General features: G+C 50.8%; 1 protein-coding gene across 5 annotated transcripts in view; it reads left to right on the plus strand.

Moving 5' to 3' along the window:
* Positions 1–24203, plus strand: part of LOC144179285 (uncharacterized) — a 237133-nt gene that overhangs the window by 8312 nt on the left and 204618 nt on the right. For 2 of the 5 annotated variants that reach the window (XM_077707583.1, XM_077707581.1), the window contains exon 2: positions 3563–3752. The exons of 2 other annotated variants lie outside the window; for them this stretch is intronic. The gene's annotated coding sequence lies outside the window, so the exon portion shown is untranslated. Of the gene's footprint in view, positions 1–2394; positions 3753–24203 lie in introns of those variants that run through there. One more of the 5 variants, XM_077707582.1, reaches the window with a different exon arrangement.

Raw genomic sequence — 24203 nt, forward strand, 5'->3', positions numbered from 1 at the left:
AGTGCTTGTCCGGCAGCAAGCGAGTCTTCATTCATGGATAAGTCAGAATGTCATGTCTGCTGCTGCATCACGTTTCGTGATGTCAGCAATGATGTATTAAAACGGCCATGAAGACAAAATACAAGTTTGTTTTATTCAAAAGGTTTGGTGGTTTAAGTGCTAACCACGTGGAGCGATTTTTGCGAGCGACACGATGGGAACCTGCAATCGCTCGTCCCAGTCAGTCGCTGAGGCAACCACATAAGAGCGATCGCGAAAGCGACTTCGAAACGCGATCCCAATATTGCCGCACAGCGCCCGATACGGTTATCGGAGTACACACGGCCGCAAGTTTTTTGTATGTGTGCATTTTCCCCAAAAACTGGAAATAAACGTATTTCAGTGAGCAGAGGGTCGTACTTTTCTAGGGTGCACTGTGCCGCCGCTCGCCCCTTTCCCTCATCCTCTCCCTAAGCCGGAAGTTGCTCCTCTTAAAGGGGTCCTGAAATACCTTCCGCCGATGCATGGATCTACATGTAACCAAATAAGACAATGTATTAGCAATCTCCTCCCGCAAGAATTTTGTTGAAGCGATGAGTATTAGCTTAGAAATCGTAAATAAAAAACCGTGCATTATCGTCGCGCCGCGTTTCCTCCTCTTTTCAACTGTTGACGGCGCGCCAGCACTGCCTCCCATGATGCTGCGCTAGTCAGCGGTGACGTACTTCCGCATTACGCTCCTCCGACTGGCGTCTGCTACGGGCAAGTTTTGTTGACACCATGAATTCCGCACTCCGCTCAAGGATGGATAAGCGAACGAAAAATCTGGCCGCATGTGTGCGGTGGCCTGGCCTTGCCCTTTCGCGGTGTGCGTTGCTGCAGTGCAGCACGTGACTTTTAATCGGCGGCGAACTCGCAGCCGCTGGGGAGGATCTTGCGCTCGGTCCCTTTCATGCACCGCGCACTGTTTATCCAAAAAGCGCCGTATCAGATGTGGCCCCGCTGGTGCCGGGTCTTATTTTGCGGTGGTGGTAATTCCTGCCGGCGCCATGTGAAAAAGACATTTTAAGTCGATACAGAACCCGTGCACAAAACGCTTCAATCATGTGACCAGTTCAGCTTGGGGCGACGCGTTGTGGAGAGCGGCAACGTTGGCTAAACATGCTCCGGCGCGGCTCTGAGCTTTCTAGCGCTGGAGCGAGCGCCTTTCTTTGACGATCTCAAACATCGGTTGCCTTGGCAACAAGGCACAAACCGCCCCAGAGGTCAGTTACGGTTGCGTGATCCCGGTTCAGCTTGGGGCCCCACCTCGCGGCATATGGGCACTGCAGGCATACTACTCACTCTCATTTGGAAGTGCGAGATGCGTTTGGCATTACAGGAGGCGATGGTGTGTGTGTTGTGGACGCCTTTGTTTCGCGATGAAATGCGACGTTGTGCTTCTGCGGGTGGATAGTGCTTCCCGTGGCCTGGATTATCTTTCTCGAGCGACGTACGACTCAACCTCGCATGGGGTATGTGCAGTGTGCGTGGCTAAAAGCCATCTCGGCTTGCGCGCCAGAGTTAAGTGACTTGCTGTTCGTCCCCGCAAACCGCCGTAGAGGTGAGTGCCGAATTTACGAGGGGCAGAAGGAGGCAGCCCATCGTCTGTCAATCGCGGTTCAGACTTGCAACGCATGTTGTGACGTTGTGTTCGTTCGAAACGCATCTCTGGATTGTTTTGAAGTGGAAAAAAATGTATCCATCAAACCTGGGCATTCGGCTCAGGGCGTTCTCTGCGATTGCACGAAAGAAGTGCCACAGGGCTTCAACGCTTTCTTTATGGGACGTACTCCGGTAAGAGAATATCCACGTCGTGTTATGGCCGGGTTGCATTCAATACGAACGGGTAAGCGTTTGTTTACACTTGTTTCGTTTCTCGTAAAATGTCCAAGCATTCCGGCACTCCCCTGGCAGATCAGCCGGCGAGTCGACGCTGAGCAGACGACTCATCTCTTTGCCGGAAGTGCGTGAAAAAGCCGCCCAATAGCAGGATGTCTAGCTCATGACGAACATCGGGGAATCGATGATGTAGACATGTGAAGATGGCGGCGTCCAAAAACACGAAGGAAAGGGTGAGAAAAAAGCGACAAACTTTGCAACAAAAGTGTGAGCTTTCCGCTGCGCGTAAAAGAGTAATACTTGGCCCAGATGACCTTGGCGACCCAATCTAACGATTGCGCTACTTCATTTAGTGTGCTCAAAATGCCTTTCAGGGCCCCTTTAAGGCTCTCCTATTGGCTAGTCGCTCAGACCACTTCTGGGAGGTGAGCGACTTTTTCTGGCGACCCAGAACAGAGCGGATTCGATGAGCGATTTGGTCCGCGGCGAAAAATAGTTCATCGTTAGTCGTGCCGCTCCCCAAATCGCTTGCAAAATCGCTCCATGTGGTTAGCGCTTTATAGTACCCTCAGCACTATTCCAGCAGTAATCGATGCTTTGTTCACTGACAAATCAAAAAAATTAGGCCAAATTTTAATTTCTTAGCTGCATTGTATGTTTCGTGATATCGAATGGGCAGATACCTAAAACGAAAGTTAGTATGTTGGCTGAGGCTGCCGCTGTCTGCAGAAGGCGCAGCGTTGCTGCTTGAGGACAGTTGTTTGCACGCTGCTTCTGACCGGACTTGTGTACCTGCCATATTTTTATTATGGTTAATGATCATTGTTCCGTGAAACATTGGGTATGAATCGACAAAGCAGCACTGTCGCTTATGTCAGTCGGCCAGTGTCATGTCAGACAAGCCCAAGCCCAATGCTCCCGATGGCTGTTGGCCGGCATAGAGGTACACAACTGCTTCTATGTTCACGTGTTTGTAACTTCCTTCGTTTACCCCAGAATTCTTGCTGTTATAAAAGCAGTGTGCTCTAAATTTAATTTAAGTGCAAAAACTCCGTTCTGCAAGGTTATAATCCCTGATTAATTTCCGTTGGATTTTTCTGGCCTCAGCCAGTTGCGACGAGCTGCTCATAATATGTCATAAGTTCAGTGAGGAAAAACAGCTGGTGAGTTGCATGCCTATTTCTTTTCTTCATTGTGTAGCTTATTTGAGTGAAGTTTGCGTTAAAAGTGGTTTCAGGGTTATTCTAACGAGGCAATCTTTCGAATGAACCAAACTTGTATTTTGTCTTGATGGCCCCTTTAAAGTCTGGTACCAAAAAAGGACATTTTAGTAGAAAAGGACTCATTAGTAGTTAAGGACATATTAGAAATTAAGAAGAAGAAATGGGCGTGGGCAGGGCATGTAATGCGAAGGCAAGATAACCGTTGAGTAGAGGTAACAGAGTGGATACCTAGAGATGGCAAGCATGGCGGGAGGCGACAGAAGGCTAGATGGGCTGATGAGATCAAGAAGTTTGTGGGAATAAATTGGTCGCAGTTAGCACAGGACCGGGATAATTGGAGATTAATGGGAGAGGCCTTTGCCCGGCAGTGGGCGTAGATAGGCTGATGATGATGATGATGATGATGATAAAAAAAAGAGTGTGTTGACCACACATTGCATTCAAATGCTACAGACCAACAGGAGCTTTCCTCCATGCAGGAGGCCATGCCAAAAGGAACTTGGCTACTTCCAGCTTTCGTGGATGGTGCTGTGATGCCGCTCTGTGATTGCTTCTACACGAACACGCCGTAGGCTTTCGCTGGCAGTCACCATCTGGTGCCACCGTTTTTGCTCCACGCATCCCACTCTGCCATTTCAGTTTGCTGCTTAAATTTGATAAGTAGAAGAGGTAATTGAGTTTTCAGCTACTTTGAACCATTGCTGGGTGTTCCTTGCACCGTTTCTTTTAATTTCCGTCTTTGCCAAGAATGACTGTGTGAACTGTCTTGTTGCCAGTGCTTTGCGCAGTGCTTTACCTCTGCACCATTGATGTGGTTAAAAATGTTATCGGGGCTGGGCGCTGCTTATTCGTAATTATGGAGACCTCTGGGTTCTTCAGGTGCCCTAAATGTTCTGAAATAAATCGTAATACTAACAGTTAATATTGCGTTTTGTTTATTATCTTTAATGTATTGTTGGCGGCAGTTGTGGTATCCCAAGTTTACTCCTTGGGCCAAGCTGCATTGCTTCTGCATTTCTGTTTGCCCTTTTTATTGCCTAGTAGCAGACATCTCTTCTGCCTTATCAGAGACCTTGGCTGAGCAATCGTTATCCTTAACACTGACCCTGCACCGGATAAGGTAAAAGAAAACGAGGGGTGGTGGATAAAGGGTAGGACAGAGAGCCGAAGTAGAATTGTATTCCTTGTCAGCTGATTATGTGTCACCTGGTAGGTATTGTTGGGGTGTTTTCTTCTGTTTTTTTCGTCGCAGCTGATAAATGCTTTAAGCCTGAACTGTCATGGCTTGTTTTAGACTTCGGTCGTGTGTTGTATTTTCCTTTGTGTGCGTGTGCGTGCGTGTGTGCGTGCCACATTCTCCCCTTTGCTTTCCGAGGTTTTCTTAACTGCCGACCCATATATATATATATATATATATATATATATATATATATATATATATATACACACACACACACACTCTCACACACACACACACACACACACACACACACACACACATCAAAGACGCAGTCCTTATTGCCAGTGCTATTCGGCTACTTAAAGGTGCTTTATAGTGCCGAATGAGGTGAGTGTCATTTTTGTGTAATACAGGAATAAAGAAATCAAAGTCGAGAAAAAATCAGTCGTGATCGGAAGCGGGAATCGAACCCACAACCTCCGTTCGATTCCCGCTTCCGATCATGCCTGATTTTTTCTCAACTTTGATTTCTTTATTCCTGTATCATACAAAAATGGCAATCACCTCATTCTGTGCTATAAAGCACCTTAAAGTATAAGGACTGCATCTTTGATGTGTGTTCTTACGGAATCCCTCGTCCCATATATATATATATATATATATATATATATATATATATATATATAATGTATATATATTAAGCAGAGAGAGGGAGATATTTAGTGGCATTGTCTGGTTTCCCTTTTTTTTTTTTTCCTCCAGCTTGGATCGCTGTGTTCTACAACTGGTGAGCACACAACACTGCATCGAGGGCATTGCGTCGCGGAATTATTGGTGTTACTCGATGGCGTCTGCCGCACGTCTGTAGCTGTCAGACCAACGTTCCACAACCCCTTTGTGAAAGGAGTGTGAATGAAAATTGACCATTGCGGATGTGACCGTAAATACGAACTCTCCTTGGCGCCGCCTTCATAACATACATCCCGCAGTGATGCTGGAAAGCAAGAAAAGAGGGTAGTAAAACCGGTTCTATCTCACTGCGGCGGACTGTCGCGTTACGGCGGAAGGGGGTCAGTTTAAAGGAGCCATGAAGAGAAAATGCAAGTTGGTTTTATTCAAAAGATTTCGTGTTTTATAGTGCCCCCAGCGCTTGTCCGGATACAAACAGTGCTTTATTCACTGAGAAATTAAACAATTTAGGTTAAAATTTTGATTTTCCCGCTCAATCGTGCGTTTTCGTGGTCCCAAGTGACATCACAGGAACCGACCGCTTTGCAGCCTAGAGTACCTTCATTCACGCATCCGCCGTACAGGGTAGAGACACGTAACGCTGGCGCCGCCATGTTCGGTTGCTCGCTCGCCGCCGAAGCAAGTCATTGTGTCAAAACCGCGCCAAAATTATCGCCGCAACGCGGTTTACTGAAGAAGTTTGAATCATATTGTCTGTTTCGCGTTGCTAGGTCTCGTGGGAAACGAAAAGAATAACGCGTTGAGCCCGTTGGCCCAATTGCGGCGGCACGGGACCGTTCAAAGGTTGTCTCCACCCTGTACAGCGGTGTTGGTTTGTTCCCGCGTTTCTTTACGTTCCGTAACCTAGATGGCGCCACCATACCGTGGCAAGCGTTTGGTTTGTTTTTGCCCGCATTTAAACCTGGCTTTGTTTTTGTTCTGGGAGAAAATATTCGTTCCCTGAAACAGTGCTCGCTCGACAAATGGGGTCACGTAAGACACCGTTGCTTGCGTCAATCGTCCAGTGCCGTCTGAGACAACCCCAAGCCCCGTAGTGCTGTGCAGCAAAACACCAAGCATGCTGTGCGCAGTACGAACAGCAGAACGCATCAGTACTTCTATGTTTACATGTGCTTTCGTAACTTCCACTGTTTGTCCCATCATTCTTATTGCTTTGTAAAGAATGTGCCCTAAATTTACGCGCAAATCGCTCGTTCGTCTCGTTTGTAAGTTCTACCTAATTTGCGTCTGCTTCTGCCAGCCTCCGCCAATCGCAGAGCTTAGCTCATGTGACATCACAGGTTCTGTTGCGGGAAATGAGCGGGTGGGTCGCATGACCATTCCCGTTTTTCCTAATTATGTAGCTTATTTGAGCGAAGTTTACGTTAAAAGTGGTGTCAGTATGATTCTAACGAGACAATCTTTTGAATGAACCAAACTTGTGTTTTCTCTTCATGGCTCCTTTAAAGGAGCCATGAAGAGAAAATACTTCGTTTAATCTGAAACAACTAGAATTCAGTATCTCACTCAGCTCAATTACAGCCACAAAATATGTTTTTTTAACGAAAAAAAAGCAAGAAGTATTTAAAAACTTTCAAATTTCGCGCCACAGTGACGTGTTATGAGCAAGAATGACGTCATACGGGCCAACAATAAAAAATAATTTTCAGTGCGTTAACTGCACGTTAGCATTCAAGTGATGCGGTCAAATGGAACTAGAGGCCCCATTACAGACGTCCAGTTATGTGTAGTCGCGACAGGTCAGTTAGGCGGCCGCCAATTGCACAAACAAGGTTGCGTGACGTCATAGAAAAGTTGCGGGAAATTGGCTAGGGGGTCGCGACTGCTTCACACGTTTTCTTTCATATCTCCGTTATTTGTTCGAAGATTGCGGTGATATTGGTATCATTGTTATCGGGATTATGCAGTCTTTCTAATAAACCCAACTTGTATTTTGTCTCCATGGCTCCTTTAAGCCGTTCAGCCGCTCAAATAACCTGCAGATAGTTTCATGCAACATTGTCGCAGCTGTGCGTTACGTGCACGAGCCTGCATTTATATGTTGACGCGTCTTTCCCGCATTTTCATTGTTTTCGGCCACTTGTTTTATTTTTTTGCGTGTTTCGCGTGTTGATTTTTTACGGCTGAAGTGGTGGTACGGCGAAATGTGCGTTACGGCTGAAAGTTGCTGTAACAAATCACCAAGAGTCCACCGGAAAAGTAGAAGAACAGAAACGCGAACCCCGAACCAACCGAGGAGCACCAGCGGGGGCGGAGCCTGACAGGGAGACAGCCTCCCCCTCACCTCGATCGCCCGCCGCGGCGTCCGCTTTTCGGATGGAGGCAAAATGCGGAAGGCCCGTGAGGTTGAGATTTCGGTGCACGGCTAAGATCCCCAGGTGCTCAAAATTAATTCGGAGCTGTAGTTACGGCGTGCCTGATGTGTAGCTTCGGCGCGTTACAACCCAAAAATCAATCAAGTCAAAACTTTTACGTAATACCCTGTCACACGGGCACTTTCAATCGCCAAGGAGTCGATTTGGATTGAGCTCAATGCGGATCTTGCGCTGCTACACGGTAGTTACAATCGCGATCGAGCGGCGAGCCCAGTCCCGCTCGAAGTCAATCCTGGCTTCTCGAGCGCGATTGAAGTTTCCAAGCGCGATCGGACGAAAGCGATGATACTCTCGTCCCCGCTGAGTAATGGCATAGAAGGTGACAACCTTCAAATAACGCCACAAATTGTATCAAATAACTACCCAAATAAGTGTGAGCGTGCAGTAACATTTATATAGTTCCGTGTAACTACGACCGCGCAAAGTTACCAGACGGCGGCCGCGAAGTAAATTTTTAGCGCCGTTTGGCGCACGTGAGTGGAACGGGTGCAACTTCCCGATCGGTATCGAAACGTGCCGTGTAGCAGCGGCGGTGTGCCGAGCGCGCTCGCAAAGTCAATCGCGCTTCGCTTCAATCCGGATTGAAACTGCCCGTGGGACAGGGGTATAAAATGTCAAAAATACAACTGGACAGTCAGTAAAAGTCCCCTCCAATTTCTGCATTTCTACTTCTTTAACGGCACAGTGTTTATTCATGGTAGGTTACCAATTCCTGCCCTACTATTCTCAACGGCTTACTTAATTGGAACTAAAGAGAAAGAAGAGAGTTACAAAGTTAGTCTCCGTAGTGGCGGTTGGTTCGTCTTCATATCTCTCCCCCTCTTTCCATCTGAATGTCACGGGTTTTCAGCCCACAAGCTTCCAATTTTTGGCTGGCTACCTGTTCTTTTTTTTTTCTTTGGCAGTGATATCTGTATTCATGGTGCTATCGCCAGCGTACGCCTATTCAGAACAGGGCTTTCGGAGGCTATTTTAAATACAAGGCTAAAAACAAGGGTAAAGATAGCTATAGTCCCCTCCTGTTCTTTTGACCTTTTCCCCTCAAAATTGATTTTGATTCCACTTATTCTACCATTTCAAGGCATTTTTCGTGCCGGAGGAGGGAAGAACTGGGATGGTTCTGGGTGTACCGAAAAACAGCGCCGGTCTCGCTGCATTGTTCTGGTTGCCACAAGGTGTATATTTCGCAATACCAATCTAAATACACTGAACATAACTAAGGTAAATTGCGCGTAGGGTTATGGTTGATGGCATAGTGGCTAGTATTATTGTAATACGAAAATGTGGAATATATATGCTTGAGAGCTATCAATTAACACGCAAAAAATAAATAAAACAAGTGGCCGAAAACAATGAAAATGCGGGAAAGACGCGTCAACATATAAATGCAGGCTCTTGCACGTAACGCACAGCTGCAACAATGTTGCATGAAACTAGCTGCAGATCATTTGAACGGCTGAACGGCCGCCGTGTCGCGACGTTCAGCCGACGCACTTTTCGCTGCCCGTAGTGAGACTCTCCGCCGTGTTGCGACGCTCAGCCGTAATGCACTCTTCGCCGTAGCGCGACTGTCCGCCGTAGTGAGATAGAACCGCCTTGTTGGACTGTAAAAGAAAAAGAGCCGTGTAAGTCTTGATGGGCACAACTTTAAACCGAAGCTCTTCTCAGTCCCTTTGTCGCAGTCTTGTCGAACAACGGCCCTGCGTGCTGTCGCATTTCTATACGACATGGCAGTGCCGAGTCCGGCTACACGAAAATGCGTGTATGGTCAACGGAGTGTCGTCATTTCTTTCGGGAATGGGGGTGTCTTGTTTTATTTGGTTAGCTTTAAAGACTGATGAAGGTGAAGATCGCGTCACTCAACGGCGGGAATGTACGAGGGCGGACACTCCTTTTCGGGGTGGTCTGAATTCGGCCGCAGTGTGCCCTGCAATCCTCCTTTGTCGGAGAACAGGCACATGGCTGTCCCACGACGTGTCGTCGTGTTGCCGGGGGTTGTCTACCGGGACGGCATGCGGCCTCATTATAAAGTTACCGATTTTTAGGTATTGATGTTTGTTTTTGTTTTGATTATACTCGGTTACAACTCAAGAACGGCACCACCTCATGTAGTGTATCACTCCGCCAAAGCGCCGGACCCGTGACGTCAGTGCGCGCGCGTTTTGAAAGGGGTTGCTATGAATGCGTGATATCGTCTGCCTTGTCTCACACAGTTTGTTTCTAGTCACTGGAGTCGTTTATAAGCATATTAAGTCCAAAAAAATCACGGGAACGGCTCACGCCATGTTCAAAATATTCCCAGTAACGCCCTACTTGCGCCGCGCGGAGAAACATCCGGCTACGGTGATAAGACACAGCGGCAACGTCCGGTGTTAAGTTCTCACCGAGTATAGTATTAGATTTTTCTCAGCCTGTCGGTTAGTTGAAACTCATTGCTGAAAAGCCAGCATTGTAGTGGAGGCTGACTGAAACAAAGCGAGCAGTGGTACACTGTAGCAGTGGCTGCTGGTAAAAATGATGTAACCTACGTGTCCTTTGTGCGTCCGTATCAGAGAGGCATGACCATCACGGGGACCTAGTAGGCTTTAATATCGAAGCAACAGAAGACGCCGCATGGTCACTGGCCCAAAAGTTCGTTGTAATAAGCAAGGGCGTCCTGTGCACGGCCGGAAGTGACGCCACCGGAAGTGATTACGTCACTCGCCCGTGACGTCAGCGCAGTGAAGCAGTCGGATATGCGGAATTTGGAGGAAGACCGAAACAAGCCACGGAAGGCGCAAACGTTGCATTACCATTTGAAAAACGGCTGTTGGTTGACAGCTCTTGTTGAACTTATATTTGTCGGCAACATCTGTTGGACTCCATTTTTCATGCATCCTGAGAAGCGGCACAACTGTTGGTTTTACCCGACCGCAAATATATTCGGAGGAGTCCCCCGCATCACCGTGCGAATCCGTTTGCGTAGCACTAACGTGCAGGTGCAGGGAATCGTGAAGTGGCTTTCTCGGAGTCGTCCCTGCTCGCCGTGGAAGCTGCCGGTGCTTCGTGAGAACCACTGCGAGCCCTGTGCGCGCGTGCGAGCAGTCATGCGGGCGAGAAGCCAAAATTAAAATTTTCTCCTGGGTGCGGGGAAAGCAGCACTGCTCGCGCACGAGTAGGCTCTCGTCCGGCCGTGGACGGAAACCGGTTACCAAATGAACGGACCCGTGGCTAGGTGAGCGAGAAACGAGGTGGAAATCTTCGTCCGCGGGTTGACGTTGTCGTTCATTCGCACTGCGGAGCCTGCCTTCTATTGCGGGTGAGAAAGTACATGAGGGAGATGAGTGGGCGGGGGCCCAACGCAGTGGCGTAGCCGCAATACTTTTGCTGTGGTATTATACATAAAAAATAAATAAATGTGAAGCGAGCTTGCGAAAACAAATTTGAAGTGAGCAATGACGTGGTAATTTTTCTGCTTTAATAAACTGAACTCCTCGTTTTCGCTTTTACATTCTAGCATGTGGATTCGGTGTGTAAATAGCACGGGCGGAACAAAGGCCGAAATAATTAGGAGGATGCAGCGTTCAGGAAATTTAGGGGAAGTAGCTGTGACTGACCCCCACCCACCCCGGCTACGCCCATGACACAATCAGTGTCGTTTGGAAAGTTGGCTAAAATTTGTACGTTGCAACCGTTGGCGATAGCGATAGGCATTTCGTTAGGCTCGCCGAGCGAGCGTTTTGCTGCGCGACCTACAGAAACTCCTGATGGGAATGCCTGGAGCGGTGGCAGCGTTCTCCATTTTTCATTTCATTTGCACCGAGTGAAAAGTATTTTGGACCGTTACTCTACCGCTTAGGATTTCCACAGCTATTGCTTTGGGGCCGAATTCGGAGCTTCATCGCGTTGGTTCTGAAACTATTGCCCGAGCGAAGTTCACCACAGCACGACATCGACGTGCGACGTAGTGGCCCGACATCGCCTTGCTGGGGCCGCGCGCTTCCCGCTTGGGCTGCAATGGACCATTTTCCAGTACCGGTCCCTCTAGCGGCCGCCACGGCGAACTAAAAATGGCAGTAAGGCGCACCCCCAAGAAAGTTTGGCTTTCGGAGAACTCGTGCACAAAATTCCTGGTCCTGCAGCCCCTCCCGCACTGACCCGTCACCCGCACCTTTCACATGAATGTCAAGGTAGCAGGCGAACGTTCTCGTGACTAATCTGCTGTGTTCGAAGCGCCACCCCCCCCCCCTTTTTTTTTTTTTCATTTTCCTAACCCCCTCACTGGCAGCCATGTGCTGGCAGCGTGGTCAGTCTCAAGCGTCTTCGCCCCTTCTCTTAGAAAGCCATTATTGTATGCCCGTACGAACCCACCACAAGGAGTCCAAAGAGAGAGAAAAAAAAAAAAAAGCCTGCAGATTATAGCCACTCCCAAAGCAGAAAACCGAGGGGCGCGCTTTTGTTTATTTTGCCCGAGGCGCCTGCCAAGAATGGCGTACTGCCAGCCCGCGCATGCGCAGATCGCTACTGGAAAAAGGTCCATTCTCTGTCCCTCTCTCCTTTTGCGTCGCTTTCGTAGGACCGGGATGGCTAAAAGCACCAGACACACGTGCGTCCGGGCAGTACGGTTTCCGACGATGCGGCGCGGCAAGACGTCTATGTAACCAGGTTGGACTCGCGCGGGAGTGGCCGATCGGGGAAGGGGGAGGGGGGGCTTTCTGCAGGGACCACGGTGCCCGTGCGTCTGTATCGTGTCCCGCATGCTCCGGTTCAGTGTCCTAGCTGTCGTTTTAGGGACATACCTCTCTGTAGACTAATGCGTCATCGGTGCTGTTCTCGTCGCCTTTCTTGGGTGACTCGTTCTTCGTGGGGCACGCGGCGCGGCACCGTGAGGCTGGAGGAGGTGGTGATCTAGTCTCTGCGTCGCTTCGATGTTGTGCTAATTATACTTAATAACCTCCGCCGTAGCGTCAACGGCCAGCACAGCTCTGCAGCAGTCCCGTGTTTCTGCCTTCGGGGGAAAAAGTCTACTTGCCGCAACCTGCATCAAGCAAAATGGCGGGGAGTGATCCGTATCCCATGCTGAAAGAATCTCATGCCAATGATGTCTGGAGCAAAAACTTGCCGAATGCTTCCTCAAAAAGGGGTGGGTAAATGTCTTTGCTTCTGTCGGGCCAAGTCGAAGCATTACAACCGGTGAGCTGTGGTATTGCTCATATCACGAATGGTAGCTTTAACATTAACAATTGCATTTATTCAGTGAAAGTCGTGGTCTTTTTTTTTCCTCCAACGGTTCTTCGGCGATAAACTGGCTGCTACCGGAGGCAGAATCCGTAGTGTCATACGTTTGCATTAGTTCAGTATCAGAGCTTACTGAGAACGTTTTGTAGTGGTGGGCGAGCGTGGAGGATCTCCCTCCAGGCATCGAGAGTACGTTTACTGCGCCGGTGTTACTTCTGTTTCCGTTCCTCGTCATGTAAATCGCCGCGAAGTTCCTAAACTGCATGACATCAATGTATTCATTATTTTATACGCCTCGCGGCAAAATTTTTGCACGTGTAGTGCGGTTGGCGACACAACGGCCGAAGCGGAACGCAGCGTGTCCGCTTGTTCACCCGCAGTTCCCCTCGAAACCGCGCCGCAGTTGAAATCCGGCTCTCGGGGTCCGCTTTTAATTGAGCGCTGGGTAATTGCGGCCGAGTTCCGCCTGTGAGCGCCGTCCGTTTGGCGGCTGGCTGCGGCACTTGTGATTGGCGACCACGCGAGTCCGCCAGTGCTGTTCCTGCAGGACGGTCGCCATGCCGTCGCCCCGGGACCCGAGTGCACTCGCAATGCGATGGAGAAAAGGCTCCAGGGAGGCTTGTGCAAGCGCCCCGAGTAAACATGCGCGCTGCCAAACTGGCAGCTCTCCACGAGCAGTGCATTGAAATGCCACCCCCGCCCTCGGGGCCTCCCACGCTTTCGGCCGCTCGCTGTCCCACCGCCACGTGTTATACGCAGCGCCCTAGGCTGTTGCCGCTGAGGTAGAGGAGCACAGTCATTCTCTAAGGTAGCCGCCGCATCAGGCCGATTAGTCCCGGCCTTTGCTTCTTGAGGCAAGGGAACTGCCGTGTGTCGTCGGGGGTTTATACGGAGGGGGAAGAGTGTGCGTTTCCTTTTGTGTTGGGCGTTGGGTTTTATGCAAGTACGAGACGCGGAAACCGAAACTACGTCCCGAATCGAAACGGACACAGCTCAGAATTTCGCCCCAGCGGTATATGGGATTTTCAAAAAGATTGCCGAAACTTCTGCTTTCACGTTTCTGTCGTGGCATTGTTATTCGTGACATACTAGCGAAAATGTATTCGTACGTGCGTGCGTCACGTCATCGCCGTCATTATCATCACCACCACCACAGGGAAAAAGAGTTCAGAGGTATCCTTTCTGTAAGAGGGCAAACCAGTGAGGAGGACTGCTCGCACCGGCGGTGCTGTCGCTCGTGGTCTGCCAGGGCAACCCAGTGCTCATCAGTGCCTTACCGCTTTCTTTTCCCGAGCACGTCGCAACGGCGTCCTCCTCCCCCTGTCGGCAAGCGCGCTGATTGCCGGTGTGCCGCCACCGTTGCCGCGATTACGGGCGGCCGGACGCCGCGGCGGCCTCCGTGTGCCCCGCGTGTGGCGCAACGGCTCTCTCCGCCACGCTTTGATGCGCGTCACCAGAGCGCGGATTGATTAGGCCGCTCTCTCCTCGCTGCGCGCCGGCGGAGGAATGCGCCTTGATTGACTTGATTCGCTCGAGGGGTGGAACCAACCCTGCCCGCCGTGACCTTGGCGTCGATCGTGGAACGCGGCTTCTCTGCCAAGCTTTTGGCGCCTTGGTTTGGACCGGCTGCGGCAGCTGTTTTGGGCCACGTTAGGGTATACACGCTGTCCGCGGAGGTTGCACCGCCGGAGGTGTCAGCAGAATGTTCTGCGAATCGGGTCTTTTTACCGCCAGGGCGTCGTGGAAGGGAAAAGGTTGCTCCGAAAGCACAGCAGAGAGCTTAGGTAGCACGCATGCGCTATTGTGTCTATCAGTCGTGCGCAGTCGGTGCGGCTGGTTTGTATTCGTCGTGCTTCCTCCCTACCAGCCGAGGCTTCCGGAGTGCTGTCAGTTGCCCTTGTTAGGCCTACATCTAGGCCTAACGCTACGCTGTGCAAAGCTGAGTCGGACGGCGTGCAGAGCAGCGTCAAATTCATGCCCGGGAAGCTGCGGGCATGAGAGAGAGAGAGAGAGAGAGAGAGAGAGAGAAAAGCTTTTATTAAATATATGCACGCAGGCCTGCTTAGTCCTCACATTCCAGAGGACCTCTGGCGACGTCTTCAAGCCGCTACCTGATGTACGCCGCCAGTTGCCTTTGCTCTTCGGTGGTGCTTGCTGCGGTCAGCCATCCTTTGTTGGGTGTGTTTGTAGTGTTGTGTATGGTTGTGCAGTTCCAGAGGATGTGATCTTGGTCGAGTATGACGTTACAGGTGGAGCAAGTAGGGGGTGGTGTGTCAGGATCTCAGGATCCCCCCATATCTTCTGTAGTCTAGCTGGAGTGTCCAAGGTGTCCGTTTGAGCTTGTTTTATTAGGGTGTCTTGTGAGCGTGTCAGAGAGCTGTGGCAGTTCCCTCCTCGTGGAGTAGTCCTTCAATTTAGGTGCTGTTGGGACCGTGAGCGTTTGATGTGGTTCGAAGTTGGCAGGAGCCCGGGCTGCGGCTTCTCGGCCCAGCTTTGATTAGCTTTCTCGTTGCCTGCCATTCCTTCGTGCCCAGGTATCCAGTACACACAGTTACAGCTCCCTTGATGCTGTTGTTGATGGCCGTAGCTGTGGGTTGTGGCAGTTCCATGCTTAGCAGTTGGTGACAGGCGCTTTTTGAGTCCGACGTTGACGCCAGCGCACCACGAAGGGTAACGTTAGGCCTAACGTCAGGCCGGCACGCATCCGCGTTGGCATCTCCAAGCACAGAGGGCGTTTAGCGGGAACCTACTTTGCTGCGAGCTTGATTGCCACTTCTCTAATTCGCATGCTCATCAAATTACTAATGCAGGCCTGAGTGCATGACCCTGACACACGTTTCTAAGTCCGAGGTCCCGACGCATTGACTGGCTCCCCCTTAGATAGAGCCATCGAGATGCGTAGTTGCGCTGGGGGTGGCTGCTTGTCTCGCAGGCGCTGTGCTCGGTTCCCATCCAAACCCAAATTTCTCGTTTTTTTTTTCCAGCTCAATCACTTCACTTTTTATTTTATATGCGCTGTCGGCAATTTTGTCTGCCATCTCAGTTACGGTGCCAATGACGACGCGGGATTTTGGACCGACTGAAAATGCGCATTCTAAAACATTTGCACTCTGTTTGCCCCCTTTTCAGGTGATAATTTCAAATGGGCGTTCATTTAGGAAGTATACCCGACTTAGAGCAGGTTTAGGTATTGCGCTACGGGGAAGCAAACACGGCCTAGCACGCTCGCAGCGCGAAAAGTAAGTAGTAGTAAAAAAACGCAAGAAAAATTACCGCCTTTTCTCTGTTTGTTCCGCCCGAATTGTTTATTATAAATAATGCGTTTTCTATAATCGCTGAATCGCCATTAATTAGCCCGCTACAAGGCGCCTTCGAAGCCGGTTTGTATTCGAAGCCATGTGTAGTGGACTGTCAAAGTCAAAACCGGGCAATAACTTACCCGAAGCAGTGCGTGAGCGCCGCCCGGACGTGATTGACCCTCTGGGACAGTCCTCTTCCAGGAATGGAAAAGCCTTTAATGTTGGTCAGATGGCCGTGTAGGAACCCCAAGATGCCCGGATGTCTGGTCGCAGCAAACGACGATGTCGGCGCTCTGGCCGGGGGGATCGTTGAAGACGCTCCAGATGCCTCGGTGTTTTATTGAGGCAGGGTGCATTATCGCTCACTAACCTTTGAAAACTGTAGATAAGTTGCGGTGAGCGCGGTAGCTCTGTGAGCACTGTGGAGTTGTTAAGCCCGGTCTACATGGGTCGAATTTACGTGCGAATTCGCATCTCCGGCGCCGGTCGTGCGTCAAAACGATCTGTTTGTTCCCGCCGAAGCAACGGAGATAAGTCGTTTTACCGCACGAGCGGAGCAGCAGATGCAGATTCGCACGTAAATTCGCAGAACGTAGAACGGGCTTTAGCGACGACGCACTTTGCCTCAATGAACCGCCGCGATGCAACGCAAAAAACAACAAAAAACATCTAATCTTATCTTGGTTGTTATCCACACTGTTGACAGACTAGGCCACGAGCCTGGAATTTCGAGTTACAAGTTACACGCTGTGGAGTCAATTCTCACATATCTTTCTTCTATACGAAATGGCGAGCCGATATCACGCGAGACCATAAATGGAACCGTATCACGCATTATTTCTTGTTATTGGTTACTACAGCAACCAGTCCCTTTGGCGGCCATAGTTAACGCGTGCCTCCAATGATGGATGGTGGTTACCTTTTGAGTGGGTTTGACAGATGCTGTCGGAGACTGCGCGCAAGCTCGTGGTTGTACATCAACTCCTACTTTGCATGTCCCAGTGTCTCCCCCCGAGCCCGCATTGGCCAGTAGGCACGAAACGCGCGCTGCCATGCAATAAATTAACGGCGTTTCAAGGCGCTCTGTGCGGCCGACTCGAGGGGGTCCGCCGCTCGCAGTGGCCATCCGGGACGTTTATGTGGGGGGCGTCTATTTGCGTAAATTTGGCGACGCGCCATTTGATCTCGGCCGCGTGGCACATGGCGGCGAAGGACGCGAGGCGTATATCACCACATCCTCCGCGTGTTATGGCGTTTTATACGACCAGGAGCGCGCCACGTGGGGGTGGTGGGATGCAGTGCGGTTTCTGCCCCTTCCGAAGGCGTCGTGGCGGGGTGGTTGGCTGAGGTGTGCTATGGGCAGCTGCGCGTCGCCGCTCAACCTGTGCCTTCGAAGGGGCGGGCAGCCGAAGCGCGACAGACTCCGTCCCGTCAGACGGAGGGTCGTATACCATTCGGACAGCGCGGCCGGCGTTTGCGTTATGCCGCGCCGTCGTCTGCGCGGAGAGCTTGTTAGAGGGTGTGACAAGGTGCCACGTCTGCGGAGGGTGGCATAAATTAGCGCGAGGGCGCCCTTGCCGGGGAGGGTGGAGGGAATTGCGGGGAAATGTGAAAAGGTTCGGCGTGTTTACGACCAGTGGCGGGGCCTTGTGTCGCCCGAACCGTCGTGTACACTTCGGGTGGCTTGACACTTCACCCGTTCTTTTTTTTCTTTTTGTCTGACATTCCGCTGTGCGTTGAAGGAGGTGGTGGGTGTCGCGGGTCCTTCGATGACGGCAACGTACTGCAGCAAAAGGCTTGGGGGCGGAAAGGCATCAACGGGTTGGCAACCTCCGTGCCTGCCCGGCGTCCAGTGGTTCTCACTCGTTCTTTCCTACGGGGGCTTTGTTTTTTTTGTTGTTTTAGGCAGTGCAAACTCATGGACGACGGTTTCGTGTCCCAGTGGCCCTGTTTATTTTGCCGCTGACCGAGATTCAGTTTCTGTTAAGGCCGAAATATTGAGTAAGGCACCGTGGTCCGAGCGAAAACCAAAGGCAGTCTGATGTGTCGTGTTGTGCAGTCCAAGCATACGACGATGAATCAGTTTTGAAGCAATAACATTCGACATTATTTCCACCAGTAAGAGTATATGTCGCGCTAAAAGTTATCTAATTGCACCCAACCGGTAATTAACAGCAGCTACCATTTCTCCCCCCCCCCCCACCCCTTTTGTTTTTGCCAAGATGATGAGAGGCGTCTGTTGTGTTGAGGGTGCTTTTTAAAAAAAACCTGTTTCAGTTATACATGAGCGCGGAACCCGTTGATCGAGTCTCCGTACAGGATTTCGGGTACACGCACCTCATAGTGAGTGCAAGGGAGAAGTTATGTGATCGACGAGCGCTTATCCGATTTCACGGATCAGATCGGCTATCGTAGTTCACGTGGCGATAGAAAGGGGGGGGGGGGGGGGTTAACTAGGGCCCAAATCCTCGTCGTCATCATCCACTGCAGTGCGACCAACTCCACTACCTTTAAACTGCTTCTACTTTGAGTCAGCTACTCTCCGGATTTTGTGCTAGCCGCGGATAGTGTCACGAACACGAAATGTGTCGGCTGCATGGCGTCCCCCTTACTTTTGTATATAGGAATTTCGCGTAATACAATTATAAACATAATTGTAAAAAGAAAAGATAGCAAACAGGGCAGGGAAAGGCGTGAGGCGGCTACCGCTGCACATTCGCAAACCTCCTCAATCGAACCTCTCGTATGCGTGCTGCTTGTAGACTAGACAGAGCAAAAAAAGTACCGTCTTAATGTCACTTAGCGCGAGAAATGGACAGTAATCCGGGCTTTTTGTGACGCACTTACGGCGGAAGAGATCGCGTCTTTATTGTGACATCCTTGGGCGCACCTCCCGGCGGCTGCTGTTCTTCCAAGGGGATTCTGGAATTCCGGGCCGGAAGGGGGCCGTGAGTCAGCGCGTACGAGCACGTTCCAAGACGGGGGAGCCGGGCTCCGGTTCGATGCCCTCCGGCTCGCTTTCTCCTATCCGGTCGGCGCAAGTGAGAGGAGGGGGAGAGAGGCGGCCTCCACCTGGTCGGTATGATTTCGCGGAACGATTTGCCCCCGGCGTGGTGCGTTCGCCGCGCTGGTTGAGGGGTCGGTCGCGTGCGCTCGCAGATTCGTTCCGGCTTTTCCTTCTTCGTTTAACGCCCGGACCCCCCTTTTAATCCCTGGCCCTCCTGATGAGAGAGCGAGGCACGCACACTGCACCGCCGCCGCCTTGCACGGGGATCTAGCGACGCTCCCTCGGTGGTTTTAATAGCTGCGCCGCCTAGTGTGGGCACGGCGCAAACTTGGGCGCTGGGTAACGACTCGCGTGCGCTATGGTCAGTGTGGACGAGGAGGGGAGGGGATCGCTTTCCTTGCTCCAGATCGGAGCGCTGTGTAGTGAAGTGCAATTGCATGGACGCGCGCGAGCTTGAATTGCTGCCAAGGGCCTGGTCTTTCGGGAACCGTATCCTTGGGGGGCAAGTCAAGAGAAAGCTTCTCCTTAAGCATATCTCCAAGCTTGCTTACCACCACCCTTCTGCACGTCCTCACGCCTGGCACGTCACTCAAAACAACCAGTCTGAAACAGGTGCAAGGCGCGCAATGTGTCGACGACTTGAATCATTTGAGATTTGGCCCGTCGTAGGCCCCGCGAAACGTTTTTTTTTTTTTTTTCTTTTCTCTCCAAATCGTTCAGCGTAACTTGACGCGCTCCAAGCGAGATTCGTTTGTACGTATGCGCACGGGCACATGCAGTGAGTCCTCTTTGCAGCGAAGTCCTCACTATTTTGTTATAAGCGATACTTCGTTTAAATCGGGATTATTTTCTCCCTGTGCACTGTGGGGACCATGTAACACTTCGAATAAAGTGATTTCACCAGGGTTTAGTGTATTTGCATCCCTGTGTATCGCTTTGAGCCCCAGCTTCGCGTACGGACTGCATTGAAGCCCGTGTTAACTTCGTGGGACATAAGGCGAACATGCTTCTCTTGAGCACCTGTTTTACCTAGGTATGCCTGAGCGGGCGTTTCGTTCGTACCAAAGACCGGTTGTAGCGGGTGGAAATGGATCCTACAACATTGTCCATCTGCGTCATATAAAAAAAATAAAAGAAAAAGCGAGTCGCAGCTTTCGCCTGAAGAAGTAACGCGTATTGACGGTTTTCGACTCTTCCACAGAAAGCGATCGATCCAACGCCGGCCCGTTGGCGCTTTCTCCTTCTTCCCGAACAGTTCTCGCCTAGCCGGGCTTGCTGGCTGGTATACGATCCCAGTGTGTGTTCGGGCTGGATCCGCCCCGAATAACCGCCACTCGTCCATTGTTGAGTGTGTCAGGGCCGGGGGACACTTGCAAATGCCTCCCTGTGTCGCGTAGCAAGGCGAGGAAAATGGGCTGCTTGGACTGGTGGCCCAAGCGCGGCTGTACGGCTCGACAAATTACTGGCTGCCAATAATAACGCGTGCTCGCGAGGGCGGGCGAACTCGTGTAGCCGGTTGGAATGGTCTCGAAATAATAGGAATGGCCAGACACAGCGGGACCGCAGGCCGGATTACGGTTCGTGCGCAGTCGCGAACACAGTAATTAACGAGCGGGGATTTGTAGTGCGCGCGCTGTTCGAAACTGTCCGCAAGCGGGGCTATTTAGAACGTACCTCGTTGTGAGACCACAAACGTCGCGTAGCGAACGATTGAATCCGTCCGGTTCACCCTGCACCTCCTGAAGCAGTTCGCAGCAGTGCCGTGCCGGCTCCGCCATCCTGAATAATCGGCGGAACCAGACCTGCACTTTTTTCGTCTGCTTCTGCGCCTCCTCGGCAGGGAGTGCAGGAAAAAACGTGTACTTGTCCTGCACCGGTCTGCACCACCGGTGAATCGAACGGCGCAGCTCAGGTGTCGCGGGCTTCACCACTCAAACGGGTGGCGAAGTGCTCCATCACCTGAACATGCTCACATGGTGCAGGGGAATCGAACGGACCCAAAGTCTGCCTGTCCAGATTCCTTCAATTTCGTTTTGCAGCGGCCCTCGGCGTCCTTGGCTATGTCTTTCCAATTTCTTGTGCACTTTCTCAGGGATGTTGCGTGATCTGGGGCAAGCGGCGTGTAATTTTCTTTGTCGTGGCTTCCATGTAAACTATGTGGAAGATGTAGAGAACATTTTAAATCTCGTGAACTAATTGTTCGAAAAAAGAACAGTGGGTTCGAACCATAGTGGCTCAATGGTCGTTGTAGTTCAGAAGAAGCCATTATAACTGCCATTTTAAGACAAGGCCGCAATCTGCTTTTGCCCGCGTATTTACACGAAGGCGCTTTATTATATGTGGCTGCCAAATTAATTTTCGATTTTATGGCGTAATAATTCTGGGGCGTTGTTTTGTTCGAGACTGTCTCGGCATGGCTTGCAGCGATGTCAACGTTCATTACGTGGCCGAAGAAACAAAAAATTTAGAGTCAATTATTTTCTGCTTTGACGAAATTTCATAACGCCGGGTTTAGTGAGATGAGATCTGTCTCCTCATTACGATCGTGAGTGTCAGTCATAAACGATACTAGTCGTACGAAACTTGGGCACCGCCATTACGGTTTAATGGTTTTTAATGATTCAATTAGTGGTATTCAAAGGCCGCGTCGCTGAGCCTGAGGTCGTATCGAGCGAGATAAAGCTGTGGTGGCGCGTCTTCTGTGTGTACGCACGTAAGGACAAATTCTTCGTTGTAGTCGTGCTTAACATCGCATGACGTGATGAAACAAACAAAAAAAGAAATGCGGAAGCCCCCAAGCGGGTGTTCTGCCGCGCACCGAGCCCCTGTATGGTCGGGTTCACTGCTGTCACACACGGGCATTGCTGGGAAGACATTAGCTACGTACCATTCGGACGCGGTTCACTTCAACGCCTGCACCGGTGCGCGGTGCACTGCACCAAAGCGCACGATTCATCGCTGCAGGAATGGTGCACTGCACCGCGTCCCTCGATTGCTCATGGAGCTGCCGCGGTGCCGTGCGCGTGCGAACTAGTTGGGGCGCCTGAAGTTGGCCGGCGGCGGCCGACAGTTGCGGTGACCGCGTGAAAATGTTCGTCGAGCTCGAAAGGAACTTCACCTTGTCGCTGATGCGCTCGCCGTAACCGAGATGGTAGTCAACTTCGAGTTGTACAGGACGACAGGCAAAAATGATCGGCAGGCGTTATGGCTTCCCCTCGCTCGCTCGTAAAGACGCCCGGGGGCGCTGCTGACGCTGCAGCCGTGTTGCACGGCACCGGGGAATCGCGATTGCATTCCGTACCGGCACCACAAAGATGTCTCTGCCGGAAACGGGAAAAATGGTCCCGGAAAAAATTGTCCCGGAAAAAATGGTACCGGAGAAAATGGTCCCGGAAAAAATGGTCCCAGTGACCATCTAGGAAAAAATGGTTCCATGGCCCAGCCAACGTGTTTCCCTTCAAGTTAGTCCGATCTGAACTTTGTTGCGGTTTGATTTTGTCGCTTTGCGTTTTAGCTAAAGGTTTGAGAAAGATCGAATGCTTTAATATTCCTATTAGGGGCCGAAATTAAAACCTTTGGAGGCTAAAATGTAACAAAGAAAATTCGGTAGACAGACAGACGGACGGACGGACGCTTTGATGGATGGATGGATGGATGGATGGATGGATGGATGGATGGATGGATGGATGGATGGATGGATGGATGGATGGATGGATGGATGCTAGGGCTGAGCATGGATTAAACATTTTAATGCAAGTAATTGGATTAAAACCGCACAAGCAACTGCGAGGCCTGCAACTGTCGTTTTAGTAGCTTAGTCGAACACAGCCATCTCAGTGTCTGGAAGGTCATAGAAGCTCTACGCTGCGAGGTTTCGTCAGTATCGGTGAAAATTGCACAAAAAGCCGTGGGAGCTCCATCAAAGAAGCGCACAGCGTCGTCCCGGGTCTAGGACATTTCGGTGCAAGGCATATCGGTGCAGGACGTTTCGGTGCAGACATTTCGGTGTACGGATATTTCGGCGTACGTACATATCGGTGTATGGATACCGTTTCGCTGCACGGACACCTCCGTGCACAAACATTTCGGCGACCGAATTATCGTGTGCTTGCTTGTTTGAAACAGCCATTATATTTTTATTTTCGCTTAACATGGGTTATAGACAACAATCTAGTGCAGCGCTTGCATTTTTAGATTGGTGCCGTCTTCAATTTTTTCCGGGTATTTTTAGAAACTGAACACTTCTATATTTTTCCTTAATACCTCGTCCATTTTAGCAAGACAAACGTTCTCGGTTCGATTAACCGGCTTTACTCGAACAAGACTTTTTCGTGCCTTGGCTTCGGGACCAATTTTTCCGGGACCATTTTTTCCTACCTTGGATTTGGGACCATTTTTTCCGGGACCATTTCTTCCGGGACCATTTTTTCCAGGACCATTTTTTCAGGGACCATTTTTTTCCTACACCCGTCTCTGCACCGGTGCAGTGAACTGTTTCTGAATCGAAAGGAGCGCACGCGTCATGTAGCTGGTTTGGTACCAAGGTGGGACGGCTGTAGGATAAGGCCCCGTGCATCCAGATCAAGCGTTGTAATCAGAGCACGCGTAAAGTCGGCTTTGCTACTATACAAAAATGCATTCGTGGGAAGATTTATTACCGAGGGAAATAAGTCTGGTATGAAAGAGTCTAGGCCCCAGGGCCTTGTATCAAATATCCCCTTAAGATACCATCTATCAATGTCAAGCTCTATACACAGAGCACCTTCATGTTCGGTTTTACTAGTTGCTCAGCTGCATTGCTAGGAAGACATTTTTTCAGAAGCGGTCATGTATGGGAGTATGAAGGCTCTCAAGGCCCTAGAGTCTAGGGCCTTGTCATAATTAGCATTCTCTCATGTGGCGAAAGTGCGACACATGAAACTGTAGGCACGGACACGCTGGTTTCCTCGTCGAGTGCTCGTTTAATTGCGTGGGCATTTCGACAGAGACGCTGCGTGGGGAGAGGGCCGCGTCATTACGGCGTGTTCAATTTCAGCGCCAGTAGGCGTGCTTTGGGCGCTTCCCACGAGGTGGAGACACCCTTGCCGCGTTTTTTTTCCCCGTCTACTGTTGCCTCGGGGTGTTTATGTATTTCTCTGGGGCTACTCTTATTTTGTTCGTGTCACGATTCCACTTTGCTCTCTCTCTCTCTCGCAACCCGTTCTCTGCTCTCCCCGTGGGCGTTGTCGTCATCCTCCCCCTCTCCCCTCTTTTGCCGCCTCCCTCTCTCCCTCTCCTCCCGGGTCGTCGAAC

Source organism: Haemaphysalis longicornis, unplaced genomic scaffold (genome assembly GCF_048455015.1).
Source record: "Haemaphysalis longicornis isolate Haplotype H1 unplaced genomic scaffold, Haemaphysalis longicornis Haplotype H1 scaffold_4, whole genome shotgun sequence".
Classification (NCBI taxonomy): domain Eukaryota; kingdom Metazoa; phylum Arthropoda; class Arachnida; order Ixodida; family Ixodidae; genus Haemaphysalis; species Haemaphysalis longicornis.